Raw genomic sequence first — 24,757 nt, forward strand, 5'->3', positions numbered from 1 at the left:
TGTGGTACTTATTTTGTGGTACTTCTTTGTGGTATTTCTCTGTGGTACTTTTTTGTGGTACTTTTCTGTGGTACTTCTTTGTGGTACTTCTTTGTGGTACTTCTTTGTGGTACTTCTTTGTGGTACTTCTCTGTGGTACTTCTTTGTGGTACTTCTTTGTGGTACTTCTCTGTGGTACTTCTTTGTGGTACTTTTTAGTGGTACGTCTTTGTGGTACTTCTTTGTGGTACGTCTTTGCGGTACTTCTCTGTGGTAATTCTTTGTGGTACTTTTTAGTGGTACGTCTTTGAGGTACTTCTCTGTGGTACTTCTTTGTGGTACTTCTTTGTGGTACTTATTTTGTGGTACTTCTTTGTGGTACTTCTCTGTGGTACTTTTTTTGTGGTACTTCTTTGTGGTACTTCTTTGTGGTACTTCTTTGTGGTACTTCTTTGTGGTACTTCTTTGTGGTACTTCCTTGTGGTACTTCTTTGTGGTACTTCTCTGTGGTACTTCTTTGTGGTACTTCTTTGTGGTACTTCTTTGTGGTACTTCTTTGTGGTACTTCTCTGTGGTACTTCTTTGTGGTACTTCCTTGTGGTACTTCTCTGTGGTACTTCTTTGTGGTACTTCTTTGTGGTACTTCTCTGTGGTACTTCTTTGTGGTACTTCTTTGTGGTACTTCTTTGTGGTACTTCCTTGTGGTACTTCTTTGTGGTACTTCTCTGTGGTACTTATTTTGTGGTACTTTTTTGTGTTACTTCTCTGTGGTACTTTTTTTGTGGTACTTCTTTGTGGTACTTCTCAGTGGTACTTTTTTTGTGGTACTTCTTTGTGGTACTTCTCTGTGGTACTTCTTTGTGGTACGTCTTTGTGGTACTTCTTTGTGGTACGTCTTTGTGGTACTTCTTTGTGGTACTTTTTAGTGGTACGTCTTTGTGGTACTTCTTTGTGGTACGTCTGTGTGGTACTTATTTTGTGGTACTTCTTTGTGGTATTTCTCTGTGGTACTTTTTTGTGGTACTTCTCTGTGGTACTTCTTTGTGGTACGTCTTTGTGGTACTTCTTTGTGGTACGTCTTTGTGGTACTTATTTTGTGGTACTTTTTTGTGTTACTTCTCTGTGGTACTTTTTTTGTGGTACTTCTTTGTGGTACTTCTCAGTGGTACTTTTTTTGTGGTACTTCTTTGTGGTACTTCTCTGTGGTACTTCTTTGTGGTACGTCTTTGTGGTACTTCTTTGTGGTACGTCTTTGTGGTACTTATTTTGTGGTACTTCTTTGTGGTACTTCTTTGTGGTACTTTTTAGTGGTACGTCTTTGTGGTACTTCTTTGTGGTACGTCTGTGTGGTACTTATTTTGTGGTACTTCTTTGTGGTATTTCTCTGTGGTACTTTTTTGTGGTACTTCTCTGTGGTACTTCTTTGTGGTACTTCTTTGTGGTACTTCTTTGTGGTACTTCTTTGTGGTACTTCTCTGTGGTACTTCTTTGTGGTACTTCTTTGTGGTACTTCTCTGTGGTACTTCTTTGTGGTACTTTTTAGTGGTACGTCTTTGTGGTACTTCTTTGTGGTACTTATTTTGTGGTACTTCTTTGTGGTATTTCTCTGTGGTACTTTTTTGTGGTACTTTTCTGTGGTACTTCTTTGTGGTACTTCTTTGTGGTACTTCTTTGTGGTACTTCTCTGTGGTACTTCTTTGTGGTACTTCTTTGTGGTACTTCTCTGTGGTACTTCTTTGTGGTACTTTTTAGTGGTACGTCTTTGTGGTACTTCTTTGTGGTACGTCTTTGCGGTACTTCTCTGTGGTAATTCTTTGTGGTACTTTTTAGTGGTACGTCTTTGAGGTACTTCTCTGTGGTACTTCTTGTGGTACTTCTTTGTGGTACTTATTTTGTGGTACTTCTTTGTGGTACTTCTCTGTGGTACTTTTTTTGTGGTACTTCTTTGTGGTACTTCTCTGTGGTACTTCTTTGTGGTACTTCTTTGTGGTACTTTTTAGTGGTACGTCTTTGTGGTACTTCTTTGTGGTACGTCTGTGTGGTACTTATTTTGTGGTACTTCTTTGTGGTATTTCTCTGTGGTACTTTTTTGTGGTACTTCTCTTTGGTACTTCTTTGTGGTACTTCTTTGTGGTACTTCTTTGTGGTACTTCTTTGTGGTACTTCTCTGTGGTACTTCTTTGTGGTACTTCTTTGTGGTACTTCCTTGTGGTACTTCTTTGTGGTACTTCTCTGTGGTACTTCTTTGTGGTACTTCTTTGTGGTACTTCTTTGTGGTACTTCTTTGTGGTACTTCTCTGTGGTACTTCTTTGTGGTACTTCCTTGTGGTACTTCTCTGTGGTACTTCTTTGTGGTACTTCTTTGTGGTACTTCTTTGTGGTACTTCCTTGTGGTACTTCTTTGTGGTACTTCTCTGTGGTACTTATTTTGTGGTACTTTTTTGTGTTACTTCTCTGTGGTACTTTTTTTGTGGTACTTCTTTGTGGTACTTCTCAGTGGTACTTTTTTTGTGGTACTTCTTTGTGGTACTTCTCTGTGGTACTTCTTTGTGGTACGTCTTTGTGGTACTTCTTTGTGGTACGTCTTTGTGGTACTTCTTTGTGGTACTTTTTAGTGGTACGTCTTTGTGGTACTTCTTTGTGGTACGTCTGTGTGGTACTTATTTTGTGGTACTTCTTTGTGGTACTTCTTTGTGGTACTTCTTTGTGGTACTTCCTTGTGGTACTTCTTTGTGGTACTTCCTTGTGGTACTTATTTTGTGGTACTTTTTTGTGTTACTTCTCTGTGGTACTTTTTTTGTGGTACTTCTTTGTGGTACTTCTCAGTGGTACTTTTTTTGTGGTACTTCTTTGTGGTACTTCTCTGTGGTACTTCTTTGTGGTACGTCTTTGTGGTACTTCTTTGTGGTACGTCTTTGTGGTACTTCTTTGTGGTACTTTTTAGTGGTACGTCTTTGTGGTACTTCTTTGTGGTACGTCTGTGTGGTACTTATTTTGTGGTACTTCTTTGTGGTATTTCTCTGTGGTACTTTTTTGTGGTACTTCTCTGTGGTACTTCTTTGTGGTACGTCTTTGTGGTACTTCTTTGTGGTACGTCTTTGTGGTACTTCTTTGTGGTACGTCTTTGTGGTACTTCTTTGTGGTACTTTTTAGTGGTACGTCTTTGTGGTACTTCTTTGTGGTACGTCTGTGTGGTACTTATTTTTTGGTACTTCTTTGTGGTATTTCTCTGTGGTACTTTTTTGTGGTACTTCTCTGTGGTACTTCTTTGTGGTACGTCTTTGTGGTACTTCTTTGTGGTACGTCTTTGTGGTACTTATTTTGTGGTACTTTTTTGTGTTACTTCTCTGTGGTACTTCTTTGTGGTACTTCTTTGTGGTACTTCTTTGTGGTACTTCCTTGTGGTACTTCTTTGTGGTACTTCTCTGTGGTACTTATTTTGTGGTACTTTTTTGTGTTACTTCTCTGTGGTACTTTTTTTGTGGTACTTCTTTGTGGTACTTCTCAGTGGTACTTTTTTTGTGGTACTTTTTTGTGGTACTTCTCTGTGGTACTTCTTTGTGGTACGTCTTTGTGGTACTTCTTTGTGGTACGTCTTTGTGGTACTTCTTTGTGGTACTTTTTAGTGGTACGTCTTTGTGGTACTTCTTTGTGGTACGTCTGTGTGGTACTTATTTTGTGGTACTTCTTTGTGGTACTTCTTTGTGGTACTTCTTTGTGGTACTTCTTTGTGGTACTTCTTTGTGGTACTTCTCTGTGGTACTTATTTTGTGGTACTTTTTTGTGTTACTTCTCTGTGGTACTTTTTTTGTGGTACTTCTTTGTGGTACTTCTCAGTGGTACTTTTTTTGTGGTACTTCTTTGTGGTACTTCTCTGTGGTACTTCTTTGTGGTACGTCTTTGTGGTACTTCTTTGTGGTACGTCTTTGTGGTACTTCTTTGTGGTACTTTTTAGTGGTACGTCTTTGTGGTACTTCTTTGTGGTACGTCTGTGTGGTACTTATTTTGTGGTACTTCTTTGTGGTATTTCTCTGTGGTACTTTTTTGTGGTACTTCTCTGTGGTACTTCTTTGTGGTACGTCTTTGTGGTACTTCTTTGTGGTACGTCTTTGTGGTACTTTTTTGTGTTACTTCTCTGTGGTACTTTTTTTGTGGTACTTCTTTGTGGTACTTCTCAGTGGTACTTTTTTTGTGGTACTTTTTTGTGGTACTTCTCTGTGGTACTTCTTTGTGGTACTTCTTTGTGGTACTTCTTTGTGGTACTTCTTTGTGGTACTTCTCTGTGGTACTTCTTTGTGGTACTTCTTTGTGGTACTTCCTTGTGGTACTTCTTTGTGGTACTTCTCTGTGGTACTTCTTTGTGGTACTTCTTTGTGGTACTTCTTTGTGGTACTTCTTTGTGGTACTTCTCTGTGGTACTTCTTTGTGGTACTTCCTTGTGGTACTTCTCTGTTGTACTTCTTTGTGGTACTTCTTTGTGGTACTTCTCTGTGGTACTTCTTTGTGGTACTTCTTTGTGGTACTTCTTTGTGGTACTTCCTTGTGGTACTTCTTTGTGGTACTTCTCTGTGGTACTTATTTTGTGGTACTTTTTTGTGTTACTTCTCTGTGGTACTTTTTTGTGGTATTTCTCTGTGGTACTTTTTTGTGGTACTTTTCTGTGGTACTTCTTTGTGGTACTTCTTTGTGGTACTTCTTTGTGGTACTTCTCTGTGGTACTTCTTTGTGGTACTTCTTTGTGGTACTTCTCTGTGGTACTTCTTTGTGGTACTTTTTAGTGGTACGTCTTTGTGGTACTTCTTTGTGGTACGTCTTTGCGGTACTTCTCTGTGGTAATTCTTTGTGGTACTTTTTAGTGGTACGTCTTTGAAGTACTTCTCTGTGGTACTTCTTTGTGGTACTTCTTTGTGGTACTTATTTTGTGGTACTTCTTTGTGGTACTTCTCTGTGGTACTTTTTTTGTGGTACTTCTTTGTGGTACTTCTCTGTGGTACTTCTTTGTGGTACTTCTTTGTGGTACTTCTTTGTGGTACTTCTTTGTGGTACTTCCTTGTGGTACTTCTTTGTGGTACTTATTTTGTGGTACTTTTTTGTGTTACTTCTCTGTGGTACTTCTTTGTGGTACTTCTTTGTGGTACTTCTTTGTGGTACTTCCTTGTGGTACTTCTTTGTGGTACTTCTCTGTGGTACTTATTTTGTGGTACTTTTTTGTGTTACTTCTCTGTGGTACTTTTTTTGTGGTACTTCTTTGTGGTACTTCTCAGTGGTACTTTTTTTGTGGTACTTCTTTGTGGTACTTCTCTGTGGTACTTCTTTGTGGTACGTCTTTGTGGTACTTCTTTGTGGTACGTCTTTGTGGTACTTCTTTGTGGTACTTTTTAGTGGTACGTCTTTGTGGTACTTCTTTGTGGTACGTCTGTGTGGTACTTATTTTGTGGTACTTCTTTGTGGTACTTCTTTGTGGTACTTCTTTGTGGTACTTCCTTGTGGTACTTCTTTGTGGTACTTCTCTGTGGTACTTATTTTGTGGTACTTTTTTGTGTTACTTCTCTGTGGTACTTTTTTTGTGGTACTTCTTTGTGGTACTTCTCAGTGGTACTTTTTTTGTGGTACTTCTTTGTGGTACTTCTCTGTGGTACTTCTTTGTGGTACGTCTTTGTGGTACTTCTTTGTGGTACGTCTTTGTGGTACTTCTTTGTGGTACTTTTTAGTGGTACGTCTTTGTGGTACTTCTTTGTGGTACGTCTGTGTGGTACTTATTTTGTGGTACTTCTTTGTGGTATTTCTCTGTGGTACTTTTTTGTGGTACTTCTCTGTGGTACTTCTTTGTGGTACGTCTTTGTGGTACTTCTTTGTGGTACGTCTTTGTGGTACTTATTTTGTGGTACTTTTTTGTGTTACTTCTCTGTGGTACTTTTTTTGTGGTACTTCTTTGTGGTACTTCTCAGTGGTACTTTTTTTGTGGTACTTTTTTGTGGTACTTCTCTGTGGTACTTCTTTGTGGTACTTCTTTGTGGTACTTCTTTGTGGTACTTCTTTGTGGTACTTCTCTGTGGTACTTCTTTGTGGTACTTCTTTATGGTACTTCCTTGTGGTACTTCTTTGTGGTACTTCTCTGTGGTACTTCTTTGTGGTACTTCTTTGTGGTACTTCTTTGTGGTACTTCTTTGTGGTACTTCTCTGTGGTACTTCTTTGTGGTACTTCCTTGTGGTACTTCTCTGTGGTACTTCTTTGTGGTACTTCTTTGTGGTACTTCTCTGTGGTACTTCTTTGTGGTACTTCTTTGTGGTACTTCTTTGTGGTACTTCCTTGTGGTACTTCTTTGTGGTACTTCTCTGTGGTACTTATTTTGTGGTACTTTTTTGTGTTACTTCTCTGTGGTACTTTTTTGTGGTATTTCTCTGTGGTACTTTTTTGTGGTACTTTTCTGTGGTACTTCTTTGTGGTACTTCTTTGTGGTACTTCTTTGTGGTACTTCTTTGTGGTACTTCTCTGTGGTACTTCTTTGTGGTACTTCTTTGTGGTACTTCTCTGTGGTACTTCTTTGTGGTACTTTTTAGTGGTACGTCTTTGTGGTACTTCTTTGTGGTACGTCTTTGCGGTACTTCTCTGTGGTAATTCTTTGTGGTACTTTTTAGTGGTACGTCTTTGAAGTACTTCTCTGTGGTACTTCTTTGTGGTACTTCTTTGTGGTACTTATTTTGTGGTACTTCTTTGTGGTACTTCTCTGTGGTACTTTTTTTGTGGTACTTCTTTGTGGTACTTCTCTGTGGTACTTCTTTGTGGTACTTCTTTGTGGTACTTCTTTGTGGTACTTCTTTGTGGTACTTCCTTGTGGTACTTCTTTGTGGTACTTCTCTGTGGTACTTCTTTGTGGTACGTCTTTGTGGTACTTATTTTGTGGTACTTCTTTGTGGTACTTCTTTGTGGTACTTTTTAGTGGTACGTCTTTGTGGTACTTCTTTGTGGTACGTCTTTGTGGTACTTATTTTGTGGTACTTCTTTGTGGTATTTCTCTGTGGTACTTTTTTGTGGTACTTCTCTGTGGTACTTCTTTGTGGTACTTCTTTGTGGTACTTTTTAGTAGTACGTCTTTGTGGTACTTCTTTGTGGTACGTCTTTGTGGTACTTATTTTGTGGTACTTCTTTGTGGTATTTCTCTGTGGTACTTTTTTGTGGTACTTCTCTGTGGTACTTCTTTGTGGTACTTCTCTGTGGTACTTCTCTGTGGTACTTCTCTGTGGTACTTCTTTGTGGTATTTCTCTGTCGTACTTTTTAGTGGTACTTCTCTGTGGTACTTCTCTGTGGTAGCTTCCTCATCCATCCCACGCTCCTCCTCCGCCTTGATCGTTCATCACATGCTCCTCCTCCTCCTCCATGTTTTTATCCTAAGCTCCTCCTGCTCCATGTTTCATCCCACGCTCCTCCTCCTCCTCCTCCTCCTCCATGATTCATCCCATGCTCCTCCTCTTCCTTCATGTTTTTTATTCCGCGCTCCTCTTCCATGTTTCATCCAGCGCACTTCCTCCTCCTCCATGTTTTATCCCATACACCTCCTCACACTTCATGTTTCATCCATACTCCTCCTCCTGCTTGATCGTTCATCCCACGCTCCTCCTCCTCCTCCATGTTTCATCCCACGCTCCTCCTCCTCCTCCATGTTTCATGCCATACTCCTCCTCCTCCTCCATGTTTCATCCCACGCTCCTCCTCCTCCTCCATGTTTCATGCCACGCTCCTCCTCCTCCTCCATGTTTCATTCTAGGCTCCTCCTCCTCCATGTTTCATCCCATGCTTCTTCTCTTCCTCCTTGTTTCATCCCATGCTCCTTCTCCTCCTTCATGTTTCATCCCACGCTCCTCCACCTCCTCCATGTTTCATCCCACGCTCCTCCTCCTCCATGTTTCATCCCCTGCTACTCCTCCATGTTTCATCCCATGCTCCTCCTCGTCCTCCATGTTTCATCCCACGCTCCTCCTCCTCCTCCATGTTTCATGCCATGCTCCTCCTCCTCCTCCATGTTTCATTCTAGGCTCCTCCTCCTCCATGATTCATCCCATGCTCCTCCTCTTCCTCCATGTTTTATCCAGCGCTTCTTGTCCTCCTCCTTCATGTTTTTTATTCCGCGCTCCTCCTCCATGTTTCATCCTGGGCACTTCCTCCTCCTCCATGTTTTATGCCATACACCTCGACACACTTCATGTTTCATCCATACTCCTCCTACTGCTTGATCGTTCATCCCACGCTCCTCCTCCTCCTCCATGTTTCATGCCATGCTCCTCCTCCTCCTTCATGTTTCATGCCACGCTCCTCCTCCTCCTCCTCCTCATCCGTGTTTCATTCTAGGCTCCTCCTCCTCCATGTTTCATCCCATGCTCTTTCTCTTCCTCCTTGTTTCATCCGATGCTGCTCCTCCTCCTTCATGTTTCATCCCACGCTCCTCCACTTCCTCCATGTTTCATCCCACGCTCCTCCTCCTCCATGTTCATCCCCTGCTCCTCCTCCTCCATGTTTCATCCCACGCTCCTCCTCCTCCTCCATGTTTCATCCCATGCTCCTTCTCTTCCTCCTTGTTTCATCAGATGCTCCTCCTCCTCCTTCATGTTTCATCCCACGCTCCTCCTCCTCCTCCTCCTCCATGTTTCATTCTAGGCTCCTCCTCCTCCATGTTTCATCCCATGCTCCTTCTCTGCCTCCTTGTTTCATCCGATGCTCCTCCTCCTCCTTCATGTTTCATCCCACGCTCCTCCTCCTCCATGTTTCATCCCATGCTCCTCCTCCTCCTTCATGTTTCATCCCACGCTCCTCCACCTCCTCCATGTTTCATCCCCTGCTCCTCCTCCTCCTCTATGTTTCATCCCATGCTCCTCCTCCTCCATGTTTCATCCCACGCTCCTCCTCCTCCTCCATGTTTCATCCCACGCTCTTCCTCCTCCTCCATGTTTCATCCAATGCTCCTCCTCCTCCTCCATGTTTCATCCCACGCTCCTCCTCCTCCTCCATGTTTCATGCCAAGCTCCTCCTCCTCCTCCATGTCACATTCTAGGCTCCTCCTCCTCCATGTTTCATGCCATGCTCCTCCTCCTCCTCCATGTTTCATTCTAGGCTCCTCCTCCTCCATGTTTCATCCCATGCTCCTCCTCTTCCTCCATGTTTCATCCCATGCTCCTCCTCCTCCATGTTTCATCCCACGCTCCTCCTCCTCCTCCATGTTTCATCCCCTGCTCCTCCTCCTCCTCCATGTTTCATCCCATGCTCCTCCTCATCCATGTTTCATGCCATGCTCCTCCTCCTCCTCCATGTTTCATTCTAGGCTCCTCCTCCTCCATGTTTCATCCTTCTGCTCCTTCTCCTCCTCCTCCTCCATGTTTCATTCCATGCCCCTCCTACTCGTTCTCCTCCATGATTCATCCCATGCTCCTCCTCTTCCTCCATGTTTTATCCAGCGCACTTCCTCCTCCTCCATGTTTTATCCCATACACCTCCTCACACTTCATGTTTCATCCAACGCTCTTCCTCCATCTTTCATCCCACGCTTGTCCTCCTCCTCCATTTTTCATCCCACGCTCCTCCACCTCCTCCATGTTTCATCCAACGCTCCTCCTCCTCCTCCATGTTTCATGCCATGCTCCTCCTCCTCCTCCATGTTTCATCCCACGCTCCTCCACCTCCTCCATGTTTCATCCAACGCTTCTCCTCCTCCTCCTTGTTTCATGCCATGCTCCTCCTCCTCCTCCATGTTTCATCCCACGCTCCTCCTCCTCCTCCATGTTTCATTCCATGCCCCTCCTACTCCTTTTCCTCCATGATTCATCCAATGCTCCTCCTCTTCCTCCATGTTTTATCCAGCGCTCCTTGTCCTCCTCCTTCATGTTTTTTATTCCGCGCTCCTCCTCCATGTTTCATCCTGGGCACTTCCTCCTCCGCCATGTTTTATGCCATACACCTCCTCACACTTCATGTTTCATCCATACTCCTCCTCCTGCTTGATCGTTCATCCCACGCTCCTCCTCCTCCTCCATGTTTCATGCCATGTTCCTCCTCCTCCTCCATGTTTCATCCCACGCTCCTCCTCCTCCATGTTTCATGCCACGCTCCTCCTCCTCCTCCATGTTTCATTCTAGGCTCCTCCTCCTCCATGTTTCATCCCATGCTCCTTCTCTTCCTCCTTGTTTCATCCGATGCTGCTCCTCCTCCTTCATGTTTCATCCCACGCTCCTCCACTTCCTCCATGTTTCATCCCACGCTCCTCCTCCTCCTCCATTTTTCATCCCATGCTCCTCCTCCTCCTCCATGTTTCATCCCACGCTCCTCCTCCTCCTCCATGTTTCATGCCATGCTCCTCCTCCTCCTCCATGTCTCATTCTAGGCTCCTCCTCCTCCTCCATGTTTCATGCCATGCTCCTCCTCCTCCATGTTTCATTCTAGACTCTTCCTCCTCCATGTTTAATCCCATGCTCTTCCTCCTCCTCCATGTTTCATTCTAGGCTCCTCCTCCTCCATGTTTCATCCCATGCTCTTCCTCCTCCTCCATGTTTCATCCCCTGCTCCTCCTCCTCCTCCATGTTTCATCCCATGCTCCTCCTCCTCCTCCATGTTTCATGCCATGCTCCTCCTCCTCCTCCATGATTCATTCTAGGCTCCTCCTCCTCCATGTTTCATCCCATGCTCCTTCTCCTCCTCCTCCTCCTCCTCCATGTTTCATTCCATGCCTTTCCTACTCCTTCATGCCTACTTCATGCCACGCTCCTCCTCCTCCTCCATGTTTCATTCTAGGCTCCTCCTCCTCCATGTTTCATCCTTCTGCTCCTTCTCCTCCTCCTTCTCCATGTTTCATTCCATGCCCCTCCTACTCGTTCTCCTCCATGATTCATCCCACGCTCCTCCTCCTCCTCCATGTTTCATTCCATGCCCCTCCTACTCCTTTTCCTCCATGATTCATCCAATGCTCCTCCTCTTCCTCCATGTTTTATCCAGCGCTCCTTGTCCTCCTCCTTCATGTTTTTTATTCCGCGCTCCTCCTCCATGTTTCATCCTGGGCACTTCCTCCTCCGCCATGTTTTATGCCATACACCTCCTCACACTTCATGTTTCATCCATACTCCTCCTCCTGCTTGATCGTTCATCCCACGCTCCTCCTCCTCCTCCATGTTTCATGCCATGCTCCTCCTCCTCCTCCATGTTTCATCCCACGCTCCTCCTCCTCCATGTTTCATGCCACGCTCCTCCTCCTCCTCCATGTTTCATTCTAGGCTCCTCCTCCTCCATGTTTCATCCCATGCTCCTTCTCTTCCTCCTTGTTTCATCCGATGCTGCTCCTCCTCCTTCATGTTTCATCCCACGCTCCTCCACTTCCTCCATGTTTCATCCCACGCTCCTCCTCCTCCTCCATGTTTCATGCCATGCTCCTCCTCCTCCTCCATGTCTCATTCTAGGCTCCTCCTCCTCCTCCATGTTTCATGCCATGCTCCTCCTCCTCCATGTTTCCTTCTAGACTCCTCCTCCTCCATGTTTCATCCCATGCTCTTCCTCCTCCTCCATGTTTCATTCTAGGCTCCTCCCCCATGTTTCATCCCACGCTCCTCCTCCTCCTCCATGTTTCATTCTAGGCTCCTCCTCCTCCATGTTTCATCCCATGCTCTTCCTCCTCCTCCATGTTTCATCCCCTGCTCCTCCTCCTCCTCCATGTTTCATCCCATGCTCCTCCTCCTCCTCCATGTTTCATCCCACGCTCCTCCTCCTCCTCCATGTTTCATGCCATGCTCCTCCTCCTCCTCCATGTTTCATTCTAGGCTCCTCCTCCTCCATGTTTCATCCCATGCTCCTTCTCCTCCTCCTCCTCCTCCTCCATGTTTCATTCCATGCCCTTCCTACTCCTTCATGCCTACTTCATGCCACGCTCCTCCTCCTCCTCCATGTTTCATCCCATGCTCCTTCTATGCCATGCTCCTCCTCCTCCTCCATGTTTCATTCTAGGCTCCTCCTCCTCCATGTTTCATCCCATGCTCCTTCTCCTCCTCCTCCTCCTCCTCCATGTTTCATTCCATGCCCTTCCTACTCCTTCATGCCTACTTCATGCCACGCTCCTCCTCCTCCTCCATGTTTCATTCTAGGCTCCTCCTCCTCCATGTTTCATCCCATGCTCCTTCTATTCCTCCTTGTTTCATCCCATGCTCCTCCTCCTCCTTCATGTTTCATCCCACGCTCCTCCACCTCCTCCATGTTTCATCCCACGCTCCTCCTCCTTCTCCATGTTTCATCCCATGCTCCTCCTCCTCCTCCATGTTTCATCCCAAGCTCCTCCTCTTCCTCCTCCGTGTTTCATGCCATGCTCCTCCTCCTCCTCCATGTTTCATCCCACGCTCCTCCTCCTCCTCCATGTTTCATCCCACGCTCCTCCTCCTCCTCCTCCATGTTTCATCCCACGCTCCTCCTCCTCCTCCATGTTTCATGCCATGCTCCTCCTCCATGTTTCATTCTAAGCTCTTCCTCTTCCATGTTTTATCCCATGCTCCTCGTCCTCCTCCATGTTTCATCCCACGCTCCTCCTCCTCCTCCATGTTTCATGCCATGCTCCTCCTCCTCCTCCATGTTTCATCCCATGCTCCTCCTCCTCCTCCATCTTTCATCCCACGCTCGTCCTCCTCCTCCATCTTTCATCCCGTGCTTCTCCACCTCCTCCATTTTTCATCCCACGCTCCTCCTCCTCCGCCATGTTTCATCCTAGGCTCCCTTCCTCCTCCAGGTTTCATCCTGTGCTCTTCCTCCTCCTCCATATTTCATCCTGCGCTCCTCCTCCTCCTCCATGTTTCATCCCATGCTCCTTCATGGTTCATCCTAGGCTCCCCTCCTCCTCCATGTTTCATCCCACGCTCTTTCATGTTTCATCCTGCGCTCCTCCTCCTCCTCCATGTTTCATCCCATGCTCCTCCATGTTTCATCCTAGGCTCCCCTCCTCCTCCATGTTTCATCCCACGCTCTTTCATGTTTCATCCTGCGCTCCTCCTCCTCCTCCATGTTTCATCCCATGCTCCTCCGTGTTTCATCCTAGGCTCCCCTCCTCCTCCATGTTTCATCCCACGCTCTTTCATGTTTCATCCTAGGCTCCCCTCCTCCTCCATGTTTCATCCCATGTTCCTCCATGTTTCCTCCCCTCCTCCTCCATGTTTCATCCCACGCTCTTTCATGTTTCATCCTGCGCTCCTCCTCCTCCTCCATGTTTCATCCCATGCTCCTCCATGTTTCATCCTAGGCTCCTCCTCCTCCTCCATATTTCATCCTGCGCTCCTCCTCCTCCTCCATGTTTCATCCCATGCTCCTCCATGTTTCATCCTAGGCTCCCCTCCTCCTCCATGTTTCATCCCATGCTCCTCCATGTTTCATCCTAGGCTCCCCTCCTCCTCCATGTTTCATCCCATGCTCCTTCATGTTTGATCCTAAGGTCCTCCTGTTCCTTTTTTCATCCCACGCTCCTCCTCCTCCATGTTGGATCTCCTCCTCCTCCTCTTCCTCCTCTTTGTTTGACCTTGTTGCTGCAGAGCTCCGGGCGGTGGGTGTGGTCAAATCTCTGCTAATGAGCTGTCATCTGCAGGCAGGAGTTCCCACACGCTCAGGCAGACGCCGACTTCATGCTGACCTGCTGCTAATTGATGGAAACAAGAACTCTCAGAAACGTTTGGTCCCCACAAACCTTCAGGTCAGGTTCTGGTGTGGAACCCCTTCATACTTTCATGCTCTTTGTCCCTCCAAACCTCACTGCTGCATTCGGCCGTTTCAGGGTCACAATGCTGACCTTTTGACCTCTGCGGTCAAAGGTCTTCGCCAATCAAAGGTCAGAATATGAACAGGAGGGGCAATAGACTCCCCTGGCTGTTCATTACAGCCTCCTCTGTCCTTTAGTGTGTGTGTGTAGGTGTGTGTGTGTGTGTGTGTGGGTGTGGGGGTGTGTGTGTGTGTGTGTGTGTGTGCGTGCATGCATGCGTGAAGGGTCTATAATGATGGATTTGAACCTTTCACCTCGTTTCCTTTTGTCCTGAATCCTAAAGCAGAAGCTAGTAAAGAAGGAAAACTGTGTTTAGTTCATCAAAAATCAGTAGAATGTTCAAAGTACCACGTAGTAAACTGAACTGATGGAGGCGTGTTCAATGCAGCTCCTCCCACTCCTTTACTATGCATCAAACGACGAGCCATTAGCTAGCTGCTAATGATCTGTCAGCTCGCCATAGAAAAGCCCAAAGGGGGCGGAGTCCTGCTATCGGCGGGGAGCACATCAGAGCTGCTGCAGGTCTGACGGTCACTGATAAGTGCAGCGTGATTAACACACTCAGCCGCGTGCATACGCATGCATGTGAAGAATCACACGCATGCATGTGAAGATGCACACGCATGCATGTGAAGATGCACACGCATGCATGTGAAGATGCACACGCATGCATGTGAAGATGCACACGCATGCATGTGAAGATGCACACGCATGCATGTGAAGATGCACACGCATGCATGTGAAGATGCACACGCATGCATGTGAAGATGCACACGCATGCATGTGAAGATGCACACGCATGCATGTGAAGATGCACACGCATGCATGTGAAGATGCACATGCTGTGGTAGTGATGGTCTGTAGTTGGACGTCTGCGTGCGAGCTAATCTTCAGCCATTAAACCCAAGAGTTCCCTAAAAACCCATCAACATGATAGAAAAGCTTCAGCTCGACGACACGAGTACAGAATGAACCAAAAGAATCAGAGACTGTCGGTGAGATCGGCCTCTTTTGTTGGCTGGAGGTTGAATCACAGCTGTGATGTCGCAGCTCAACCAAAACCCACAGATCTTCACTCAGGAGAAGGTCAGGATGACTTTTCCTGATCCAGTTGACTTTTAAGCCCAGAATTCTGTTAACGGGGCGACTTCAGCAAAGCCCCCGTTAAGTGAAGATGACTTAAGCCGCCTCCCTCTGAGCTGCAGAACTGGGGGAGTCCGGACCGAAAACCCTCAAAGCACTCGACAGTAAAACCATTAAGGCATGTCTGTCTAAACTTCTGTCATTATTCCTCTCTCATCCTCTGATCCCCTCTGTTGTCTCCACTCTTTCATGACTCATTTATCCTCTCCTCCCCCAAAAGCCCCTTGGTGCCGCCTGGGCCCCCACTTCCACGGAGATCCTTTGTTCTCGTTTGTGTTCTTCATCAGAAGTGAGAACACAGACGGAGCGAGTCTGGACTGCCAGGAACTTTGGGAAAAACGGAATTCACATTAAAACACGAGGAGCAACACGCTGTCCATGATCTGAGGGAAACACTTTGATTGATTGGTTGATTGATTGATTGATTGATTGATTGATTGATTGATTGATTGATTGATTGATTGATTGATTGATTGATTGATTGATTGATTGATTGATTGATTGATTGATTGATTGATTGATTGATTGATTGATTGATTGATGGATTTCCAGCATTGTAGTCACAGCAATAAAGAATGGACACAGATTTATCAAACTCATTACAGAAATGATGACAAAAAACAGAAAATAAAACAAGAAAAGACACTTCAATCCCATTTGCTTCATGAAATATAGATAAATAACTAAAGTCCAGCTTGATGTATTGGTTGAAAAGGTGAAAACAAAAACCAGAATTTTCAAATAAAATAAAATAAACAAAAATCAACATTCTGATGTTCACTGACAAGAAAACGGATTGAAGTCGTCTGGACTTTGGACATGCTTTTACCCCTAATCTCTATATCAGTGGGTTTGATTATGGATGTAAAAAATCCTTTAAAAAATGATTATTGAATAATATTGGATAATTTTACATGATTATGTGATGATTTTGTGATGATTTTGTGATGATGTTGTGATGATTGCACTGACGTTTTCTTCCAGCTGTCCTGTTCTGAAGGTGGAACTCACTGGAAGAAGTGCACGGCTCTGCAACTCTACACTCAGCGGCAATACAACCCTCAAATCAGCGATTTTTGTCTGAGCACAAAGAAATTCCCTCCAAACAGGACAAAGTGAGCAGCACAGGTGAGTCTGAGCCCAACTCTTATATGAGATTCTCCTCTGATCCATTTAGTCTCTTAGCTGACCAAGAAATTTCTGTGCAATAATCCTCCCACTGTGTAGGATATGAGATTAAGTCCTCCTTCAATAAATTGGGGTTGACATTATAGAACTATATTACTGCTCTAACCCCCCACCCCCACCCTCCGTGTGTGGTGAGTCACCCACCAATCATATGCATGGCCCTGTTTGAAGCCTGGGAGTAAACCATCACCTCTACATCCATCACCTCTACATCCATCACCTCTACATCCATCACCTCCAAATCCATCACCTCCACATCCATCACCTCTACATCCATCACCTCTACATCCATCATCTCTACATCCATCACCTCTACATCCATCATCCCCACATCCATCACCTCTACATCCATCACCTCTACATCCATCATCTCTACATCCATCACCTCTACATCCATCACCTCTACATCCATCACCTCTACATCCATCACCTCTACATCCATCATCTCTACATCCATCATCCCCACATCCATCACCTCTACATCCATCATCCCCACATCCATCACCTCTACATCCATCACCTCTACATCCATCATCCCCACATCCATCACCTCTACATCCATCACCTCTAAATCCAACACCTCTACATCCATCACCTCTACATCCATCACCTCTACATCCATCATCCCCACATCCATCACCTCTACATCCATCACCTCTACATCCATCATCTCTACATCCATCACCTCTACATCCATCACCTCTACATCCATCACCTCTAAATCCAACACCTCTACATCCATCACCTCTACATCCATCACCTCTACATCCATCATCTCTACATCCATCACCTCTACATCCATCATCCCCACATCCATCACCTCTACATCCATCATCTCTACATCCATCACCTCTACATCCATCACCTCTACATCCATCACCTCTACATCCATCACCTCTACATCCATCATCTCTACATCCATCACCTCTACATCCATCATTTCTACATCCATCACCTCTACATCCATCACCTCTACATCCAACACCTCTACATCCATCACCTCTACATCCATCATCTCTACATCCATCACCTCTACATCCATCATCTCTACATCCATCATCTCTACATCCATCACCTCTACATCCATCACCTCTACATCCATCGCCTCTACATCCATCACCTCTACATCCATCACCTCTACATCCATCACCTCTACATCCATCACCTCTAAATCCAACACCTCTACATCCATCACCTCTACATCCATCACCTCTACATCCATCACCTCTACATCCATCACCTCTACATCCATCACCTCTACATCCATCATCTCTACATCCATCACCTCTACATCCATCATTTCTACATCCATCATCTCTACATCCATCACCTCTACATCCATCATTTCTACATCCATCACCTCTACATCCATCATCTCTACATCCATCACCTCTACATCCATCATCCCCACATCCATCACCTCTACATCCATCACCTCTACATCCATCATCTCTACATCCATCACCTCTACATCCAACACCTCTACATCCATCACCTCTACATCCATCACCTCTACATCCAACACCTCTACATCCATCACCTCTACATCCATCACCTCTACATCCATCACCTCTACATCCATCATCTCTACATCCATCATCCCCACATCCATCACCTCTACATCCATCACCTCTACATCCATCATCTCTACATCCATCACCTCTACATCCATCACCTCTACATCCATCACCTCTACATCCATCACCTCTACATCCATCACCTCTAAATCCAACACCTCTACATCCATCACCTCTACATCCATCACCTCTACATCCATCATCCCCACATCCATCACCTCTACATCCATCACCTCTACATCCATCATCTCTACATCCATCACCTCTACATCCATCATTTCTACATCCATCACCTCTACATCCATCACCTCTACATCCAACACCTCTACATCCATCACCTCTACATCCATCACCTCTACATCCATCATCTCTACATCCATCACCTCTACATCCATCATCCCCACATCCATCACCTCTACATCCATCACCTCTACATCCATCATCTCTACATCCATCACCTCTACATCCAACACCTCTACATCCATCACCTCTACATCCATCACCTCTACATCCAACACCTCTACATCCATCACCTCTACATCCAACACCTTTACATCTAACACCTCTACATCCATAACTATGGATCTATAGCTATAGATCTATAACTTTTAAGATTTTACTTTTGGTTTTTAAATGTTTGAATGGTCTGGCACCTGAGTATCTCTCTGAGCTGTTACATGAGTATCGTCCACGTCGAGTCCTTATGCTTTTAATGGTTCCCAGGACTTGGCTTGTTACTCGGGGAGACGGAGCCTTTTCAGTTGCAGCTCCTAAACTCTGGAACGTTCTCCCTTTCTTTGTGAGGTCAGTGATTTTAAATCACTTTTGAAAACTCATCTTTTTTGTCAGGCTTTTAACTCCAGTGAGCAGGTTTAGTGGGTCAGCTTGTTAATTTTATGCTTTTTGTCTGTTTTATTGTTTTATTGCGTTTATTGGTTCTTTATTGTATCATATTGTCTCTGATTTTATGTTAAGCGCTTTGGTTGCTTCTGCTTAAATAGCGCTATACAAATAGTACATTGATTGATTGATTGATAACAATAGATCCCGAACCATACATTTATAGCTAATGTGTACATACTATTGCGGAAACATGAGGATTGGAGAAATGTCTAAACTAAGCCTTTCTGTTGTGACATATATATGAAGGATTTGATTATTTCTCTTGACATTTCTCAGTGATCTGCAGACGACACAGAAAAAGCATTTTAGAGCAGTTTTCTGCACCTCTGGACCAAACGGGTCCTGTGGTACCCGGGTCCCGAAGGACCACTGAAAGTAGCAGGTGTGGTGCAGCTGTGAACACAGAGCAGTCAATCAGCCTTTAGGTTTTCAAATGAAGGCCTCGTGAACGTCTCTTTCTGTTCTATCTAGTCTGTCATGGAGGATTCAGACGGAACCTTCTACATTGTTCCATAGTGATCATCTGTTTACATTTATATTCCACTGAATCTAAATTTAATGATAATAATAATAGTAATAATAAATGCAAACTGTTAGTTTTACTGTGTTGAATCTCTACAGTGTTCTTGTGTGTCTTGAAAAGTGCTTTTACCATCATTACTATTATTATTCTTATTATTATTGGATTTAAAAAGAACCTTGTCTGCATGTGGTGCATTCATGTACTGTTCCTCTTTCCTACTTCCCTCCGGGGGAAGCAGGACTGATTCCAGATTCCAGTGGGCTCGTTTCTGCTCCTGTCCTTGGTTGTGGACCCTTCCTCTGGATCGTCTGGCGCCCCCAGCCGTCCCCCCAACAGTTTCACAGCAAATAAAATGAAACTCCAGAAAGAAAGCTCATATTTGTACGTCATTCTCGGCCAGGGCTGAACTTTTTTCTTGGCTTCATGGACCCAGAGGGGGGGTTAAGGTTAGGAGTACGGCTAAGCTGCGTTCACACTGAACACGTCTTCGCGTCTGAGGCGCCAGTTTGAATGTTAGTCGATGGTTCAGACGCGATCTGAGGCGCTGCGGCGTGATTTAAGCGACAGGCGCAGCACAAAGGTCTGGCAGCAGCCTGATCTCAGCAGCGTGGCGTGATCGGTACCCGTCTGAAACAAATCACGCCCAACAACAGCTGTCCCGGCTACTGGCGGGAACACTGACTTGATCCCCATTCCGGACACTATGGCGGCCACACAGAGACCTGCTGCAGGACGGGGAGGCGGCCTGAGCAGACCTCCAGAACTTTTTTTTCTCATTTTCAATGGAGGCAATAATGAAAAAGATCCCTGGATTTCCTTGGATAGAGTTTATGCAGTTATCGTTTGCACACACATGCACTTATCACCCGATTGTTCTGTCTTTCAGTGGAAAAACACTGACGTGCAAAGAGCTGATTGTACTAGATATGATGTTCCTGTTCTGCATGGTCCAATGACCCACTTTCATGTAATCGAGCCCGTCTGCAATGAAAACGGACACAAGCACTGGAAAGATGGTTGAAAGACACCCCCCCTGACAAAAATCCTCCTTTCCTGTGTGGTCCTCCAGCAATCTGCATCTTTGGGGTGGCCACGGTGCAGCGGTAGGGCGGTCGACCCATGATCGTAAGATTGCAGGTTCAATTCCCGCCTTGCACGCCCATGAGTCGAAGTGTCCTTGGGCAAGACACTGAACCCCACCTTGCCTCTGGTGGGAGGCGGGCGCCAGTGTTTGGCAGCGGATCCGCCACCAGTGTGTGACTGTGTGTGACTGTAAAACGCTTTGTCCTTGTAGGTAGAAAAGCGCTATATGAGTACACGCCATTTACCATCTTCTCTCCTGCCCCACCTGAGCTGATGTGCACGCTGGACGGGGCAGATAGGGAGCTTGTCTACGCTCTCCTGGGCCGTTGTGACGTCACAACAGCTCATTAACTTAAACTGAGCATCCTTGGAGCAGTTTGATTGACGGCAATTTCTAAGGGAAATACTCAAAAATACAAAAATGAAATGATTTTTCATTACATTTGATCTCTTTGATTTTTGATTTTGATTTAAGCGTACACCTTTTATTGAACGTGTCTCTAATAAAATAAACAGTTGAAGGGATAAAGCAGGATTGTGTTGCATCGGAGGTAAAACAGGATCTTGAATCCAACAAGACTTTGCAGCTCGTGGGATGAGGAACTGTTAGAGGAGCAGACGTCGGCTAGAACAGGTCAGAGCGTCTCTGCCGTGGTGACGGCCTCATCACAGACCACGGCGTTCCGGTTCTCTGATGTTAGAACGTTCAGGCTGATTTCTGTGAACTCCAGCTTCATCTCAGCCTTTTTTTCTGGGTTCTGCGTCAGATCGGCGTTTCATCAGAAAGGATCTAAAAGTTGCTGTTTAGTTGGATGAATTGTGACTTTTTTAATCACATTTATGAAGTTTTCTCAGGAACAGATCAAATGTTTCAGTAAATGAGACGTTCTGTCTGGAGGTGCTGCATTCAGGTACCAACATGTCAGGATCTGGATTCTGGCTGAATCTCTTCCTCTAGTGAACTCTGTCTTTTCCAAATCGTCTTTAAAGCTGCAGAAAGGAACAACGTAAATCAAAGTCATCATTCTTGGGGGGTCGCTGTGGTCTCTTCGGGGTATCAGGTGCTCCATGCAGCCCCGTCCTAATGAGCCACATGTGACCAGTTAAAGGGGAACCATCTGATCTGTCCATTCGCCTCATTACCACCCAATACATATTAATGTCCAGGGTCACGTCTTCTACATACAAAATACATATTCATAGCACACATGTGGGGCCGTATCTGTCAGAGGGACACGGGTATGAGGGGCTTTTGTTTCATCACCGAAAACTCAACTCTGTTCAAACGGTTCAGAGCGCTTCACCTCCAACCCAAAGATCGCAGGTTCAGTTCCCAAAGTCAGCGCCACTAGCTGTGGTTCTACGTAGAAAATATCTTTGATCGGATCAGAACTGAACTGTGTGCATGGGCCTAGAAAGACGATATCCGACTTTAACAAACATGTACAAACGCCACACTCTTGGTCATTTGGAGATGCGCAGAAATCTGTAAAATACAGTAAACCCTTGTTTTTCGCGGGGGTTACGTTCCAAAAAGAACCCGTGATAGGCAAAATCCGTGAAGTAGAAACCTCTATTTTTTTTTAACAATTAAATACAATATACAATTAAATACTCTTTTATACATAGAAAAGAAAGAACAAACCATTTTACAGGCTCAAGCATTTGTTTCACAAATAAAAGTACTTTAGAAACGTGTTTTTTTTCAACAAATAACTTCTGTACTGTACAGTCAAATAATAATTTGAATCATCGATGTGAACAGAAGGCTTCAAATCGCGGAGATTAGCCCCGCCCACCACGACCCGAGTAGTTGGATTAAACTGGAGAAAATTTAAAAAACAATTATGAAAAAAATACAAAGTACAGTTGGACAAATAGTGACTCAGGTGTATTTCACTGCTCTACAGACTGAGCCGCTGCATCCTGACTCCGCTCTGCAGTGTTTTCTTCTTCTGAAGCCCGCAGTGCAGCTGTGTTTGTTCAGGAGAAGAACGTAGTGATTGGCAGTTGTTGTCGCTCTTTTTTCTATGGGTTTTAGAGAAACTCCAAATTGCAAGAGAATTTGCACGTATGTAATGTTAATTTGGCAAGCTGTTTTACGTACGTGTACTTATTAAAATGCAACGTTATTGACGCACAGGTAGAGAAGAAGCGGAGTGACGTTTTAGCCAATCAGAATGCAGAACTCAATGCACGATGCAAATCCGTGAAGTAGCGAAACCGTGAAAAGTAAACCACGTTATAGCGAGGGATCACTGTACCAGAAACCACCGTAAAAGAAGAAACACTGAATTCTGTTATGAACAAACAGAGCTGCTTCATAGAGCGAGACGATCTTCTAAACATGATTTTATTATTATGATGATTATGAAGCGCCTGTTTGCTCATCATTTCATTCTATCCGTGTGGTCATTGTTTTTTCTGTGGCGGAACGGAGCCTGAAGAAGAGTTAGGAGTAGACTGACACGTTTAAATCTAAAATCCATGCGGTCCGTGCTGCAATCCATATGTAGGAATAACATCAGCCTTTATTCTGTCTGAACAGTTAGAAACACAAATCCTCATGATTGTTTCCACGGTTTCTCAGGACTGAACGGCATCTCTGCCTTCAGCCTCCTCCATTAGCTCACACACCGTCCCAGGACCTCCTCACACACCGTCCCAGGACCTCCTCACACACCGTCCCAGGACCTCCTCACACACCGTCCCAGGGCCTCCTCACACACCGTCCCAGGACCTCCTCACACACCGTCCCAGGACCTCCTCACACACCGTCCCAGGACCTCCTCACACACCGTCCCAGGGCCTCCTCACACACCGTCCCAGGGCCTCCTCACACACCGTCCCAGGACCTCCTCACACACCGTCCCAGGACCTCCTCACACACCGTCCCAGGACCTCCTCACACACCGTCCCAGGACCTCCTCACACACCGTCCTAGGACCTCCTCTGCTCGAGACACGTCCTCCTGAGTGGACCGTAACAAAGCACCCTCCCCCGCCCAAAATCACCAAGCTACGAGTCCGGCTGCTCTGCTCAGAGACACGGTTTGCTCGCCTGTTCGTGCCCCATAGCGCCACACTGTCTATGCATGACGCACACCAGAGCAGCAGTGACCCACGATCAGATCCATGTGTGTGTGTGCATGTGTGTGCACGCACATGCACACACATGCACACACTCTGACAGGTTTTACAAAGAAAACAATATTCAGCTAAAGGTTTAAACGCAGTGACAGAGGCTGGGGGGGCAGAGGGGAAGAAAACTCTCACAGAGGTCAAGCTAAAGGTCAAAGGGCGTTTAGCTGTGAAGATGCTTCCCCTCCAGACTTCCTGTTCTGCTGCAGTTCATGGCAGTAATGATCTGCGGCGTGGAAGTCCACGTGGATGGAAGAGCATGAAACCGTCAGAAACTCACAGCAACTATACGACTTCTGATGAAGTACTTCTAGTACTACCACATAAGTTCTATCACACAGATGATTGGAATGAGGATTGGATCTCTGGAGACGATAGAAGCGCTTTCACTGAACTTTTACCACCGGATTGCTCATATTTTAGCGCTCCTAGATCGTCTGGTCGAGGAGGGGGTGTGGCCACCGTCTACAGGACCAGCTACGACTGTAAACAGGTGATTTTAACAAAGACCTACTCTAGTTTTGAGGCAAGCGTCTTTAAGCTAGACCCTGCTCTCTCAATGTTTTGTGCTGTTATATACAGGCCGCCAAAATACAACAAGGACTTCATTGATGATTTCGCTGTGTTCTTGGCTGGAATAATGCCAAAATATGACAGAATTTTGATAGTTGGGGATTTTTTTTTTTTTTTTTTTTTTTTTTTTTTTTAACTTGTCCTGTCCAACAGCTGGGCAGACAGACGAGAGTTGAGGGCCTCTTGTGTTGGACATATTTGACTTTAACAAGAGGGGTTATTAATCTTCTGACAAACCAAAGGTATGTCTGAATAAACCCCTTTTGTAATTGAGGCCAAACTTTATTAATTTCAATCATGTCTGAAAATCTTTGGTGTTGGACCGGACGGAAAAGGAAAGAGGGGAAGAAGAGAGAGGGACGCTAGAGAGAGGGGGGGGTAGGGGGTGATAATAGGAGGGGAAGGGGGATAAGACCATGAAGCAGCATAGAGCAACAAGTTTACTGGTTGTTAATCATTATGGTAAGGTTCAAATGCAGTACAAAAAGGGCGGGGCCCGTCCACACACACACTCAAATGTTATCAACACACCTGCTAGCTGCAAAAATCTCCACATGTCAACATGCACACAAAACAGATAGTGTTCACACACGCATACTTATGCCTTAAAACCAACTAGTGTGAAATATTTCAGTCATTCAGTCATGCAAGCTATTAGTGCAAAGGTGAGCTAACACCTGTGCTCAGGTGAGGTTTTATGTTCTTCTAAAATGGATGGTGGAACGTGAAAAGAAGGAGGGAGAGTGCCCAGCCATCCCCACCCCAAGACCCCCACCGCAGCAGCAGCGGCAGCCGGAATCCCCCCAACGCCACACGGGAACCGGCAGGGAACAACCGCCGCCCGGGCGACCAAGCCCGCCACCCAGGCCAGGGCCAGCAGGGCC

At 45.5% G+C, this 24,757-nt stretch overlaps 1 long non-coding RNA gene across 1 annotated transcript in view; it reads left to right on the forward strand.

Moving 5' to 3' along the window:
• LOC144995475 (uncharacterized) overlaps positions 1-19,190 on the forward strand; it is a 30,837-nt gene extending 11,647 nt beyond the window's left edge. Inside the window, exons 2-4 of the long non-coding RNA XR_013658995.1 lie at positions 13,573-13,677; positions 15,871-16,014; positions 18,375-19,190. This is a non-coding gene — a long non-coding RNA (uncharacterized LOC144995475). The remainder of the gene's footprint in view (positions 1-13,572; positions 13,678-15,870; positions 16,015-18,374) is intronic.
• The last annotated feature ends 5,567 nt before the right edge of the window (positions 19,191-24,757 follow it).

This window comes from Oryzias latipes, chromosome 11 (genome assembly GCF_053564925.1).
Source record: "Oryzias latipes strain Hd-rR chromosome 11, Olatipes_Hd-rR_3.1".
NCBI lineage: Eukaryota > Metazoa > Chordata > Actinopteri > Beloniformes > Adrianichthyidae > Oryzias > Oryzias latipes.